This window comes from Canis aureus, chromosome 31, assembly GCF_053574225.1.
Source record: "Canis aureus isolate CA01 chromosome 31, VMU_Caureus_v.1.0, whole genome shotgun sequence".
Taxonomy (NCBI): Eukaryota; Metazoa; Chordata; class Mammalia; order Carnivora; family Canidae; genus Canis; species Canis aureus.
This window is the reverse complement of record NC_135641.1, coordinates 21,108,241-21,121,435: the sequence shown is the minus strand read 5'-3', so window position 1 is coordinate 21,121,435 and position 13,195 is coordinate 21,108,241. Positions and strand designations below refer to the sequence as shown.

General features: G+C 41.9%; 1 protein-coding gene and 1 pseudogene across 2 annotated transcripts in view; one reads left to right on the top strand and one right to left on the bottom strand.

Moving 5' to 3' along the window:
* KLHL6 (kelch like family member 6) overlaps positions 1-13,195 on the top strand; it is a 115,340-nt gene that overhangs the window by 37,494 nt on the left and 64,651 nt on the right. The gene's annotated exons all lie outside the window — the stretch shown is intronic.
* On the bottom strand, positions 2,073-2,574 carry LOC144302215 (cofilin-1 pseudogene; annotated as a pseudogene).

Sequence of the window (13,195 nt, the reverse complement as noted above, 5' to 3'; positions counted from 1 at the left end):
TCTTCCTTTCCTCTTCCTTTTGTTGCTGTCTACTCATGTGCCTTCTGTTTTGCAGTTCTAGGGGAAGGGTAGGAGTGGGAGCTAGCTCTGTTTCATTGTTGCTACAACTGGGTAGATAATATTGATTATACAGTTTGACTCCCTAGCTCAGCTAGTACACAAATATTGGCCCTCATCTCCTGACTCTTTGTTTTATTTATCAGTTGGTTCATCCAGGATAAGAGGGAAAACGTTGCTTTTTATTGGACTTCTTAAAACATCTCAGTTATCAGGGAGACACCTGAATACCAAACTCGACATCTACCTGCACAGTGAACCCTCTCCTGTTGCATAAACCTGCTCAAGATAACAAGTTACAATTTGGAAGGTGGCAGGTTCTTTGTAAACCTATGTGAAAGGAATATGATATTGCCAAAGAGATATTAGTGTCAAACAAATTTGGCTTTCCCCACTCTAGGGACCTTCCTGTTGAGGTTACTAATGCCAGTGATGAGAAGTAGAGTAATCCTGTTTGCTACAAGCACGGGAAAAATTTTACTCTTTTTAAACACTCTCTTTAGAAAAAAAAATTTTTTTTTCACTGCTGAAAAAGGGAGAAAAGCAGAAAAGCACAAAGAATAAAACAAAAGATATAAAAACATTACCCAGAAATAACCACTTTTCATGTTTTAGTACATCAGTTTTATCTCCAAGCCACACTTCTCCTTTGAGCCCCAGACCGTGTATCAAACATCTCACTTGATAGCGTATCTTGAATGTCTAAGACTCTGCACCCAGCATGACCAAGAATAAACTCCTGCTCCTCTCCCCCGACATCTGTTTCCCTAGTGGTGTTCTCCATGTGAGAGTGTTGGTATCTCCATTCTTCCAGCTGTTCACATCAGAAACCTATGCTGTTCTCGAAAATTCTTTTTCCTTTACATTCCATGTCCAATCCTTCAGCAAATTATCTTGCTTTTAACTTTTCTGTATGCCTCAAATTCATTACTTACTTCTTTCCCTAGCACTACTCCCCTGTCCATGCTGCAGTCACAGGCCATCTGGATTATGAGAGATTCCACACTGGTCCCTTTCTCTTCTAGCTTATGCATACTGGCCTCTAGTAATTTGCTCTCCATACAGAGACAAATATTTTTACAGTGCAAATCCAATGGTATCTTTAGTACCCCAGCCTCCCTTGCTTCCCCACCACCTCCTACCCCCAGAGGTAATGACTTCTTAAGGTGGCTTATGAGGCCCTGCCTGACCTGGTCTACTTACCCCTCTAGCCCCTCCCATACCATTCCCTGCCCTGCTGACTTTACTCCAACCACATGGCCTTTTTCTCAGCTCCTTATCTTTGCCACAGTCCCTTGTACCACTGGGCTCTGCCCACTTCATAGTCTCTGCTTAGACAACTCTTTATGTAGTTATTGTACAGTTGTCCGTCACAGCTCAGTCAGCATAGAAGCCTTCCCTGACCTCCCTGACCAGGTCAAACTGCCCCTGATAAAGGCTTTCTACCAAATGCATCTCCATCACAGCACTTAGAATGGTTACAGTGCATTCATGGTTTTTGTTTGTTTTTTAAAGATTTATTTGAATTCCAGTTAGTTAACACACAGTATAATATTAGTGTCAGGTGTACAATATAGTGATTACACACTCCATACATGTGGTTTTTTTTTTTTCACCTCCACAACATTCCATTTATACACAGAACTAAGCAGACAAGCACAGAGTCACTATTGAGGTTAGAAGTTGACATCATGGGAAAGGGTAACAGGTGAGGAATTAGGGTGTCATTAAAAATACAGGCTTCTCCAATCTGGGGTGCCTGGGGGGAACTTGGTCTGCTTCAACCCAAGAGGAATCAGAAGATCAAAAGTGGTTTGGGAAGGCCAGAACCATCAGGGATAGAGGGAGGAGGAAGGTCCAGGGGCTGAAGGGGGCTATTTGGAAACTAGGGTGAAGGGATTACCCTCCCCCTGCTGGGATCCCCCCAGTCCCTCTGGTCTGGCAGGAAGGGAAGCCTGCAACCCCCATGGGAAGGTCTGGGACTACCAGATGCTCCAGACATGGCTGGAGGAGGCTCACAAAGGCTTGCCCTCCAGGGAAATGACGGCACTACCCCCCCAGTTTCTCTGCCAAGGTGTAGCCATCCTTGACCTCCTCATAGCAGTTTGTTTGTAATTCATGCTTGATCCTGGTCAGCTTTTTCTTGATGGCATCCTTGGAGCTGGCAAAAATCATTTTGCTCTTAAGGGGTGCAGACTCAGGTGCCCCAAAGATAAACATCAGGTTCTCTTTCTTGCTCTCCTTGGTCTCATAGGTTGCATCATAGAGGACATAGTGGCAGTCCTTGTCTGGCAGAATCTTGACAAAGGTGGTGTAGGTATCTTCTACAGCCTCACCCACATCACCTACCAGGAGCTCCTTGCCCTCCTCCAGGATGATGTTCTTCTTGTCCTCGCCCAGGCAGAAAAGTACTGCCTTCTTGCACTTCTACAACCCCTCTGATGTTGAGGATTTACACACTCTCATGTCACTGAACACTTTGATAACTCCATCAGAGACTACCATGCCAGAGGTCATGTTTCCAGAAGTGAAAGGGAGATAACAAAGAGGGTCAGTAGAGATGAGAGCTGCTGCAACTGCTGCCAGGATCCAACTCTGTTTGTTTCTTTTTAAAGATTTTATTTATTAATTCATGAGAGACACAGAGAGAGAGGAAGAGACACAGGCAGAGGAAGAAGCAGGCTCCATGCAGGGAGCCCGATGTGGGACTCGATCCCAGGTCTCCAGGATCGCACTCTGGGCTGAAGGCGGTGCTAAACTGCTGAGCCTCCCAGGCTGCCCCTGTTTGTTTCTTAATGTTGGTCATCCCTCACTAGACTGTGAGCTCCTTGACGGTGGGAACCGTGTCAATAGTTGCTCATTATTGTATCCTGAGACCTGGAATATACTCATTAAACATTAGATGAATAAGCAAATGCATTTCCTTCTGGTATTTTACTACACTCATATTTGCAAAAATGGGAGCATGGTCTACCTACTATTTTATAGTTTTTCTCCCCACTTAGCAATAAGTGAATATTTTGGGGCTGTTCTTTTTTTTTTTTTTTAAGATTTATTTATTTATTCATTAGAGAGGGACTCAGAGACACAGGCAGAGAGAGAAGCAGGCTCCTCACAGGGAGCCTGATGTGGGACTTGATCCCCGGACCCAGGGTCATGCCCTGAGCCAAAGGCAGACGCTCAACCGCTAAGCCACCCAGGCGTCCCTGGGGCTGTTCGTCTTTGCAAAACCCACTCCCTGGAATTTTTGCTGTTTCCAGTTTACTCCTTGAGTCTTCATTTGGAAAGTCCACTTTAGAGCTGGATATGGATAGCAGACCTGAATTAGCACTGGCTGCAGCTGTGACATCTGATCTTTTTTCAGGGCCCATCTCTGCACCTAGCAACATCCCTGGTCTGTGGAGAAAGGGTAGCATGGTGGTTAGTATGTGGGATCAGACAGATGAGCTTTAATGGCACTGTTCTGCTTCTGATCCACTAAGGTCCATTGTAATGTAAACAGTCTCAATCAAGCTACTTCAAGAAATGTGGGATCTAGGTAGAAATCTCTCTGAAATCCAAGAGCAGAGCCCTAACTAGAGCTAGAAGGTGGTTCAGATCAGAGTAGTTTCATGACTTAAGCAACAGGAACCTATGGTTTTCTACCCAGTGTCTAGGTGGTAACCTTTCTCAGCTACTCTCTTCCTGTTAGCTTCGGTCTTCTTACTTCCAGGTCTCCCTGCGTACTTACCTTCCAGGTTTCTTCTCTTCAGAAGCTGACTTGCAAATAGCTTTAGTTTGTTTCTGATTCTATCATTTGGCATCTCTTGATGCTTCCTTTTGCCTCCTGTTTTTGCTCTTGAATGACTGTGTTTATTTGAAATTAGAGTCTTTAATTGTCCCATAGGATCTTTGCTATATGTGTCCCTGAACTTAATCTCTGTATACACTTGACTGTCTGGATGGGTGCACCCACTGTAGTCCAATTAACAAAGGGGAGTAGCCGAGTCATGTTGTATCACAAATAGCTTCCTGGGCAGCAGAAGATGTGGACTGGGAATTTTCCATTAGACTAGAGCCTGGGGATCCCTGGGTGGCGCAGGGGTTTGGCGCCTGCCTTTGGCCCAGGGCGCGATCCTGGAGACCCGGGATCGAATCCCACGTCGGGCTCCCAGTGCATGGAGCCTGCTTCTCCCTCTGCCTGTGTCTCTGCCTCTCTCTCTTTCTCTCTCTGTGACTATCATAAATAAATAAATATTTAAAAAAAAATTAGACTAGAGCCTGGACAAATCAGATACTATAACTGACTTACCTACTACAGCCTGTGAAACTTGGGACAAAGTACTCAACTTTATTTTGGAGCTGTGGTTTCCTCAGTTGTAAAAAGAGAAAAATAATCCATTTTATCAAGGTGTCGATAAAAGGAAATAGGGTGACATAAAGCACACAGAGCACTTAACCTAAAGCATCTCAACAAATGATGCTCTTTTAGTTAGTGTCATCTATAGTGTATTAATATATATACAGTTGACCCAAACAACATGGGTTTGAACTGCATATCTGTGATATGCAGATTTTTTGTAGTACAGTACTATAAATGTATTTCCTCTTTTTTTATGGTTTTCTTAATAACACTTTCTCTAGCTGCTTTATGGTAAGAATATAATACATATGTATATATAATATATATAGTGTGCAAAAATATGTGTTAATCAACTCTGTCATTGGTAAGATTTTTGGTCAACAGTATGCTACTAGTTAAGTTTTAGGGGTGAGTCAAAAGTTATACACAGATTTTCAACTGCATGGGGTTTGGTGTTCCTGACCCCTGTGTTGTTTGAGGGTCAACTGTATTTATAATTAACATATCTATTACATATATATGTAATTGAAACATATTTTTTAATTGCCTCTGATTAGACTGGGTTACTTCTAGGAAGAATTTCCCAATGGATAAGTTCTATGAATTGTTGTGACTCTGGGGAGAATAATATTTCTGATGTACAGAGTGAGGGATAGGAATGTTTATCTCCCTGGGGAGATGATGGTCTATGGGCCCCTCTACACTGACTATATGGAAATTATCCAAGATGGGGACAATAGACTGCCTGTAGGTACTAACAAAGGCCATTGTGCTGAAGCAGTCTTTGGTCTGAAGCCAGAAGCCAGATTTAGACTAAAATACACATACTTTCTTTTTTATAGAAAGGTTTGAATAATAATAGCTAATGCTTACATAGGATTTCATATATGCCAGACATCAGTTTTTTAAAATTTTTATTTATTTAATTTTTTTTGAGAGAGAGAGAGTGCAAGAGAGGAGGGTGGGGAAGGGGCAGAGAGAGAGAGAGAATCTCATGTGGGGCTTGATCTCAAGACCCTGAGATCATGACCTGAGCCAAAATTGAGAGTTGGTTGCTTAACAACTCAGCCATACAGGCATCCCTGCCAGACATCATTTTAAAGGCTTCACATATATTCATTCACTACCCTTTCTTCACAATCACATTGAGGTGGAGACTATTACTCTCTTCAATTTACAGATAAAGATACTGAGACATTGACCTGTTTTTAAAATCCTTTCAATAAATTGTAATCAACTGACCTTGCTTTAATCTTATGCCTATCTCTAGTCCTTAGTCCTCTGTGTACCACGTTTCATATTGCTATTCTTTCAAGACTAGGGTTTTGCCTCTCTTCTCCAGCTTATTCGCAGGACTAACATTCTTCCATAAACTTCAAACCTGAGGGCTGCCACCAGAGCCACTAATACCCCCTTTTTTTTTTAACAGTCCAGAGATCTTTTATTTATGTTTTTTATGCCCATTATGGCATGAATTCATAAAGAATGGGTTCTGGAAATTCAGATTCCTTTCCATTGGTTTTCACAAAGTGTGCTTCTCTGGTTGAAGCAGCCTGGCATTTCAGTTTGTTGGGGCTCAGAGCAGGCTGTGTACCAAGATGTGCCACAGTGACATATTGATTATTCTGAACTGAAGTTACTTAAGAAACAGCCAGTGCTAGAGAAACACTCTGATCTTCCTTTGTCTCCAGAAAGCAGGAAATAAGTCTTTCATGTGAAAGGTCTTGTCTCTGTACCAGGAAGTATAGAGACACGCTTGTCGTTAGAGATTGGAAATTGAAGGCCAAAAAGACTATGTGAACAAACTGCATAGATTCTCCACTAGTTAATATACCCAAACCTAAGTTTATCTTACCAATTTGTCAGAAATTTATTGTTTCTTTGTCTAGAAAGTATAAAAGCTGCCTGCCATGTATACTCATTAGATCCCATGTCTATGAGTCTCCATACACATGAATTAAATTTATTTTTTCTCCTGTTAATCTATCTTATGTCAGTTTAATTATTACACAAGTCAAAAGAACCAAGCAGGCTAGGGATAAAATTTTCGTCATCCTCAACAAGTTGAACTCATGTACTTTTCTTTTATTTATTTATTTATTTATTTATTTATTTATTTATTTATTTATTTATTTATTTATGATAGTCACACACAGAGAGAGAGAGAGAGGCAGAGACACAGGCAGAGGGAGAAGCAGGCTCCATGCACCGGGAGCCCGACGTGGGATTCGATTCCTGGTCTCCAGGATCGAGCCCTGGGCCAAAGGCAGGTGCCAAACCACTGCGTCACCCAGAGATCCCCCTCATGTACTTTTCTCTTTGGTTTCCTTCTTTTTCTGATTATTTTCCTTCACATATTTCAGGATGCTATCTTGGCTCTTAGAGTGCTTAATATGCTCAATATATACATTAATTCTCTTGGCAAGGATATTATCCTTAACTTGTTTGTTTACAGAAATATCAATGGCATGCTGGATAATATTGTAGACTCTTCTAGTTTTGCCATGGGCACATGCCCCTTTTGGAGCAGTGTCATGTGCCTTTAGCCACATACATCCAAATCTAGAAGATCCAAATCTACAATATTGTAGACATAAGGGAAAGCATTGTTCTAAAAGGAACAAGTCCATGTTTTCTAAAAGGCCTAGAGAACATATAATGGGTGCCTCTCTTCTTTCCTTTTGTGATAGTAATTTTGGTGAATTATTGGAATATGGTGGCTCTGGTTTAAAAAAAAAAAAGAGAAGAAGAAAAGAAAGAAACTTTTAATATCTTGAGCAACCCTGGCTGAGAGGCAAATTGGGACAGGAATCATAATGGGACAGTGAGTGAGGCTATATGAAGATAAGTGGTTCAAAAGTAAGTGTGTATTGGGAAATTCCCTTTATGAGAACGCTGGAATTGTCATCAGGGCAGGTGTAGAAGCTCAAAGGGCTGCAGATATGATTCCATGAGGTGGGGCCAACATTAGCATCTGTGGAGGAAGAGTGATATGCTGGTAAGTGTGAGGGTCAGAGAGAGGAACATCCTGGTACTGCTGTTTCTCTTCCAGGGAAGCCCATTTGGATGTAAGGAGCAGAGGATCAATCAGGCTACCTTGAGAAAAGGGGGCTTTAGGCAGAATTTCTCTGAAATCCAGTAGTAGAGCCTTAACTGGAGCTGGGGGTGGGGGGTCCAGATTCAAGGTAACTTCAGGACCTCCACAGGTGAAAGGGGAAGGTGGTACATTGGTTGTGTGTTGGTAAATGTTTCATAACTGGATTTCAGACAAAAAAGTGATGATTTATAGCATTTACCAACTTCTGTAGTGTAAATACTCTTATTATGGCCAGTTTCAACCAACATAATATCACTGAACTTGAAGATGGGAAGAAATACAACTCTATCTCTCTAGTCAGTTTAAGTCTATTCCAACACACCAGATATTAACTTTTATTTTTTTCCTGAACTTTCCAAGTTTTCAAGAAGTTGGTTTATGATTGTTTTATAATCAGAAAAAAAGTATCAAAAGTTATTTTTTAAAAAAGAAATAGAAATCTGCAGGATATAGACAGATGTATTATGAGTAAGCTTCTCTGATTTTGCCATTTGTTGAAGGTCATTCTTAACTTTTGCCATTGGCCTCTGGATCCACCCAGGGGCTTGCAGCAGGTTTGGTTGAGCTCACTTCTAAATGTTGACTCCCTATTTTGTGGACATTGTTTCAGAGAGAGGTTGCTCAGAACCACCTGGTGCGGGTCTTAGGAACACCTGACCTTCCTTTATGTTCAGAATTCTGCAGAGGACATTTCAGAGTGATGTTCGGAAACCTGTTTAGGTGGCTCTGAAGAGAGTATAGGAAAACATAACCAGTATGTGACAAGTCTTTCAATATGGTGACTAAAAAATGAAGTTATGCTATGGGAAGTTCTGTATGTGGCATTTGTAAGAGAAAATAAAACCTTGACACATCTTTTAAAAAATAATCACCTCCAGATTAAATGAAGCAGTTGGGTCTGGACTTGGCCTTATACTCAGATTTTGGTGTCTGAGCTCCTCACTTAGATCAGCCTTATGCTCCTTCTCATGCAACTTCCCAACTTCCTGTTTCTGATGCAGGCAGGCCCCCAGCTCATTGTTCTTTATGAAAGCATTTATCTTTTGTTATTATTAAGCTGGGACAAGGTTGTCTAGGGAGTTGGTTTCAGGGGCCCAGGGCTAGTGTTTGATGGGCAGGAGTCTAGGAGTCTTGGGTAGCTTTGAATCAGGCAGGGAAGAGAGACCAGGCCACAGTATCTGCAGGATGGGATTGGGGTAGGCTGGGGTGCTCCACTCATGAGGGGGGATACACAGGTGAACCTGATCTGAAGTAGAAGCTGGAGGTTCTTTGTCCTCTGGATCCTCATGTATTAACTGGAACTGGAAGAAGATCACAGAACAGAAAGTAAGGTACTCTTGTTTGAGGGATGAGTGGATATTTCCGGTTATCTCCCACTTACAAGCAAGATACATACAAAGTCTTGATCATGCTACTTGGGCCTGGGGTGGATAAAGCACTGGCTCAGGAACTGCAAGTCTTGAATTCTTGCCCCATTTCGGCTACTAACTACTTGTGTGACTTTAGGGAAGTCACTTAATTACCCGGGTTTATTTCATGATCTACAAATTATTTGTTTGAAGTAGTTGGAGGCCAGCCTGAGATGACACTAAGGATTTGAGAATTCTTCATATTGGGTTCCAAGTGGCCTGCCTGTAACTCTTTTTTGTTGATTTGATTCACTGGAGTCATCCTCTAGTTTCTTCCACCTGATGGCCTTTCAAATCCCTTATCAGAGTCCTTTTTTCCTTTGTTAAATACCTGCAGAGCCTCCAACAGATTCACATATGACAGTGGTTCTCAAAGAATGAACCTGGTACCAGGACCAGCACCATCTGTATCACCTGGAGCTTGTCAGAAATGCAAATTCTCAGTCACCACTCTAGACGCACCAAATTAGAAGGTCTAGGGTTGGGGCCCAGATTATACTGATGCATGCTCCAGTTTCAGCATCATTGCCAGAGGGCAAGCGTCCAGATCCCCTCACTGGCCTGGTCTCTCTCTCTCTCTCTCTAAGGAAGAAGTTGAATGTTTTATTATTAAACTATCTTCTTGCAAGGCTGTTGCCTCATTGTATAAAAATAGCACCAGCAAGCACAGTATATTGCAAAATTAAGATAGTTCTTTATCTGAGACTATACAACTAACAAATTTTTCAACCCTGCCAGTTATTTCCAATGGAAAGATCATTTAAGTATTTTGACCCCAATACAGGGATAGTTGTAAGCAAGTTACAGTATTCCCTAAGGCTTAGATTACAATGTTATTCTTAAATTACATAATTTTTATAACTAGTTTTTAACCACATATAATTTCAGGATTCTGAATATTATAACTGGAGCCTAGCCTAAAAATCATAGAGTGTTGCAAAAAAGATGCATATTATATTTATCTGCAATCATTAGAAAGTCAAGGGGTATTTTCTTCCATGAACATTGTTACAAGTAGTTTCTTACCCATTGGCACTGCTAGAAGTTGCAATTTTAAATCCTCTATCCATCACTAACTTTTTAAAGATTTATTTTTATTTATTTATGATAGAGAGAGAGGCAGAGACACAGGCAGAGGGAGAAGCAGGCTCCATGCCGGGAGCCCGACGCAGGACTCGATCCCAGGACTCCAGGATCGCGCCCTGGGCCAAAGGCAGGCGCGAAACCACTGAGCCACCCAGGGATCCCCCTATCCATCACTAATTTAAGACAACAATGCTAGATTAAGTTGTTTCATACTAGTTTATTTAGGGGCTCCATTTTTACTCAATAGATTATGTATTTCTCATATGCTTCTTTGCTCATTAATTCATCCAGTTCTGAAGGATTACTGCATGTATCTTGATCAGCCAACATTCTTCATAACAATATCTATTGATAAACTTTGGATTTTCTTCAAGAACTTCATTAATTTCAGTTACTTTTCCTTATAGAGGAAAATAGCATTCACTAGCAGCTTTCACACTTTCCAAAACACTGAACTTAACCTTGTTTGTCCAGTTTTGCCCCGACTTTAGGCAGACTACAGTAAATAACATCCCCCGAAGCTTCCTGTACAAAATTGCTGATTCCCACTGTTCCAATACCATTTTCCATTGCTATCCATTCATGTTTGTCTGGGAGCTAATGCAGAGTGGAGCCCAAGCAGCCTCCAGCTGGCACCTACCTTGAGCCCCCAGGATTGGTGGGTGCGGAGGTGGTACCCAGGCTTCAGGCTCATACCACCATGTTCACAGGGGTGTGGGGGTTGCATTGCAGTGGCTCAGGAACCCCGACTGGCAGGGGATTAGGGGGCAGGGGCAGCCCCCTCTGACCTGGTGTCTTACTGTTGTACACCATTTTCCAACCTTATCCCATTCACACACCTTGTCTTCCAGTTGTACCTAATGGTTTATAGTTCTCCAAATACTCCTTGTTCCTTACCCCTTTGGTGTGTTCACTCCTTTTCCCTGGAAAGCCTTTACCCTCTCCCTTTACTCTCATAAATTCTTCTTGTTCTCCCAGGTCAACTCACACATTAGCTCAGCCATGCCGGCACTCCTGCTAAGAGAGCCACTAGCTACCAAGGCAGAGCTCTTCTTCCAGCTTTTGATTATTCTTTAATCCAACCATGACATCTATCTACCCCATATTTCTTTTTTTTTTAATTTTTAAAAAATTTTATTTATTTATGATAGTCACACACACAGAGAGAGAGAGAGAGAGAGAGAGAGAGAGAGAGAGAGGCATAGACATAGGCAGAGGAAGAAGCAGGCTTCATGCACCGGGAGCCCGACATGGGATTCGATCCCGGTCTCCAGGATTGCGCCCTGGGCCAAAGGCAGGCGCTGAACCGCTGCGCCACCCAGGGATCCCTATCTACCCCATATTTCTTGACTGAATCATACGTAATTGGGCTTCTGGGGTATATGACTTGACTTGTGAACTCAGAGCTTACTGGGGAAGACAGACGAGCAGCCAGATAATGAGAGTATAGTGCTTTAATGCATCCACAGAAGTGTGAGCAGTGCAGTATGTACACATGCAAGGTTTGCAATAGGTGTAGGCATGTTGGGGAAGCTTTATGAAGGTGGGAAGGACACTTATCTTGAAGGATAAGTTTTGCAGGCAGCAGGAAAGTATGAAGTGCAGATCTCCTTCAGTTGCATTTAGACAGTAAAGCAAGTCTTTGTTCATTCTGCTGGTTCTACCCTCCCACACTTTTTTTTTTTGCTGCTCGTTCTGGATAAATCAAGTTAAAATGAACTGCACATTGGGGCACCTGGCTCAGTTGGTTAAGCTTCCAACTTCTGGTTTTTTAAATATTTATTTATTTGACAGAGAGAGAGAGAGAGAATTTGAAGCAGACTCTACACTGAATGCAAAGCCCCACATGGGACTTGAGAGATCATGACCTGATCTGAAACCAATAGTCAGAGGTTCAACTAATTGAGACATCCAGGCTCCCCTAAGTTTCCAACCTTTTCGACTCAGGTTATGATCTTATGGTTGTGGGATGGAGCTCTGTGTCAGGCTCCAGGCTGAGTGTGAAACCTGTTTAAATTTCCTTCTCTCCCTCTCCCTCTGCCCCTCCCCTCCTCCGCTCTTAAATAAATAAATAAATAGAATGAATTGCATGTTAAATGTGTATGTATGTATACATTTCAAAATTTTTTTCTGACAGGAAATACAAAATCTCTGAACCTGAGAAAAGATCATTTATTACACACAGACCATCTTCTTACCAATTACCTATGTCCCTATATCTATAGATAATGTGATGAAAGCCTGATGTTACCCTGAATGTGCAATGGGGTTGCACCATAAAAGTTGAATGCTGAAATTATGAGACTTAGAGCTTATATAGGGCAGGTGGCACATGGCCTCCTCCTGAGAGAGAAATCTTTATTCTGGAATGTAAACAAATCTTCTGGGGAGGGGGGGAATCCTTACTTTTCCTTTTCTACCCTGAGATATAAACAAATGGTATCAGAGGCTTCCCTCCCTTAGAGGATGAATGATGAATGTGTCCACTACTGTGGACAACTAGAGCTAAGTCCTCTAAGAGTCTTCGATGGGGACAACACACTTCAGCATTGTCCCACAAAGAGACAGAAAGCCAGCATTTTTATCTGTCAACTCCTGGCTCTCAGTTGCAGGTCCCTTCTAATGAGCCCACATGCTCTTGTAGCTGGAGAATGCTCTCAGGCACAGTGATGCTTTTAGTGTGCTTATAGGAACTATCTGTGGGTGACCTCTAGGACGGACGAGGGGACATGGACATGATATCTACTATGTGATCTTCTCTGTCTTCATGTCTCTAAAATGGAGATCATAATACCTAACTGCCCTGGGTTGGTGGGAAGATGAAGTGCATCAGGCTTCACAAGGAGCCTCTCACGGTTCTTGAAATGTAGTTGATACTCAGTAAATGGTAGCTTTAGTAGTAATAAGTTAACATGACAGAACAGTGGCTCTTCTTTTGTAGGGGACTTAAGACTTACTTCTGACACTATAAGTTGTGTCAGAGAAGACAGTTGATAGGGTTAGAAGGGGCAACCTGTTGGTTTTAGGAAGAGAGATTTCCCTTGAGTAAAGCCACTCATTTGCCTAATAATAGAATCTATTCCTTTCAAGCACTATAAAGCTAACTGGCCTAGTAAAATATAATTAAGATAGTTTTCTCAGTATTAAAGCTTTTGCCAGTGGCTTGTACATTTTGTTGCTTGGTAGGGAAAATAAAACTTCCAC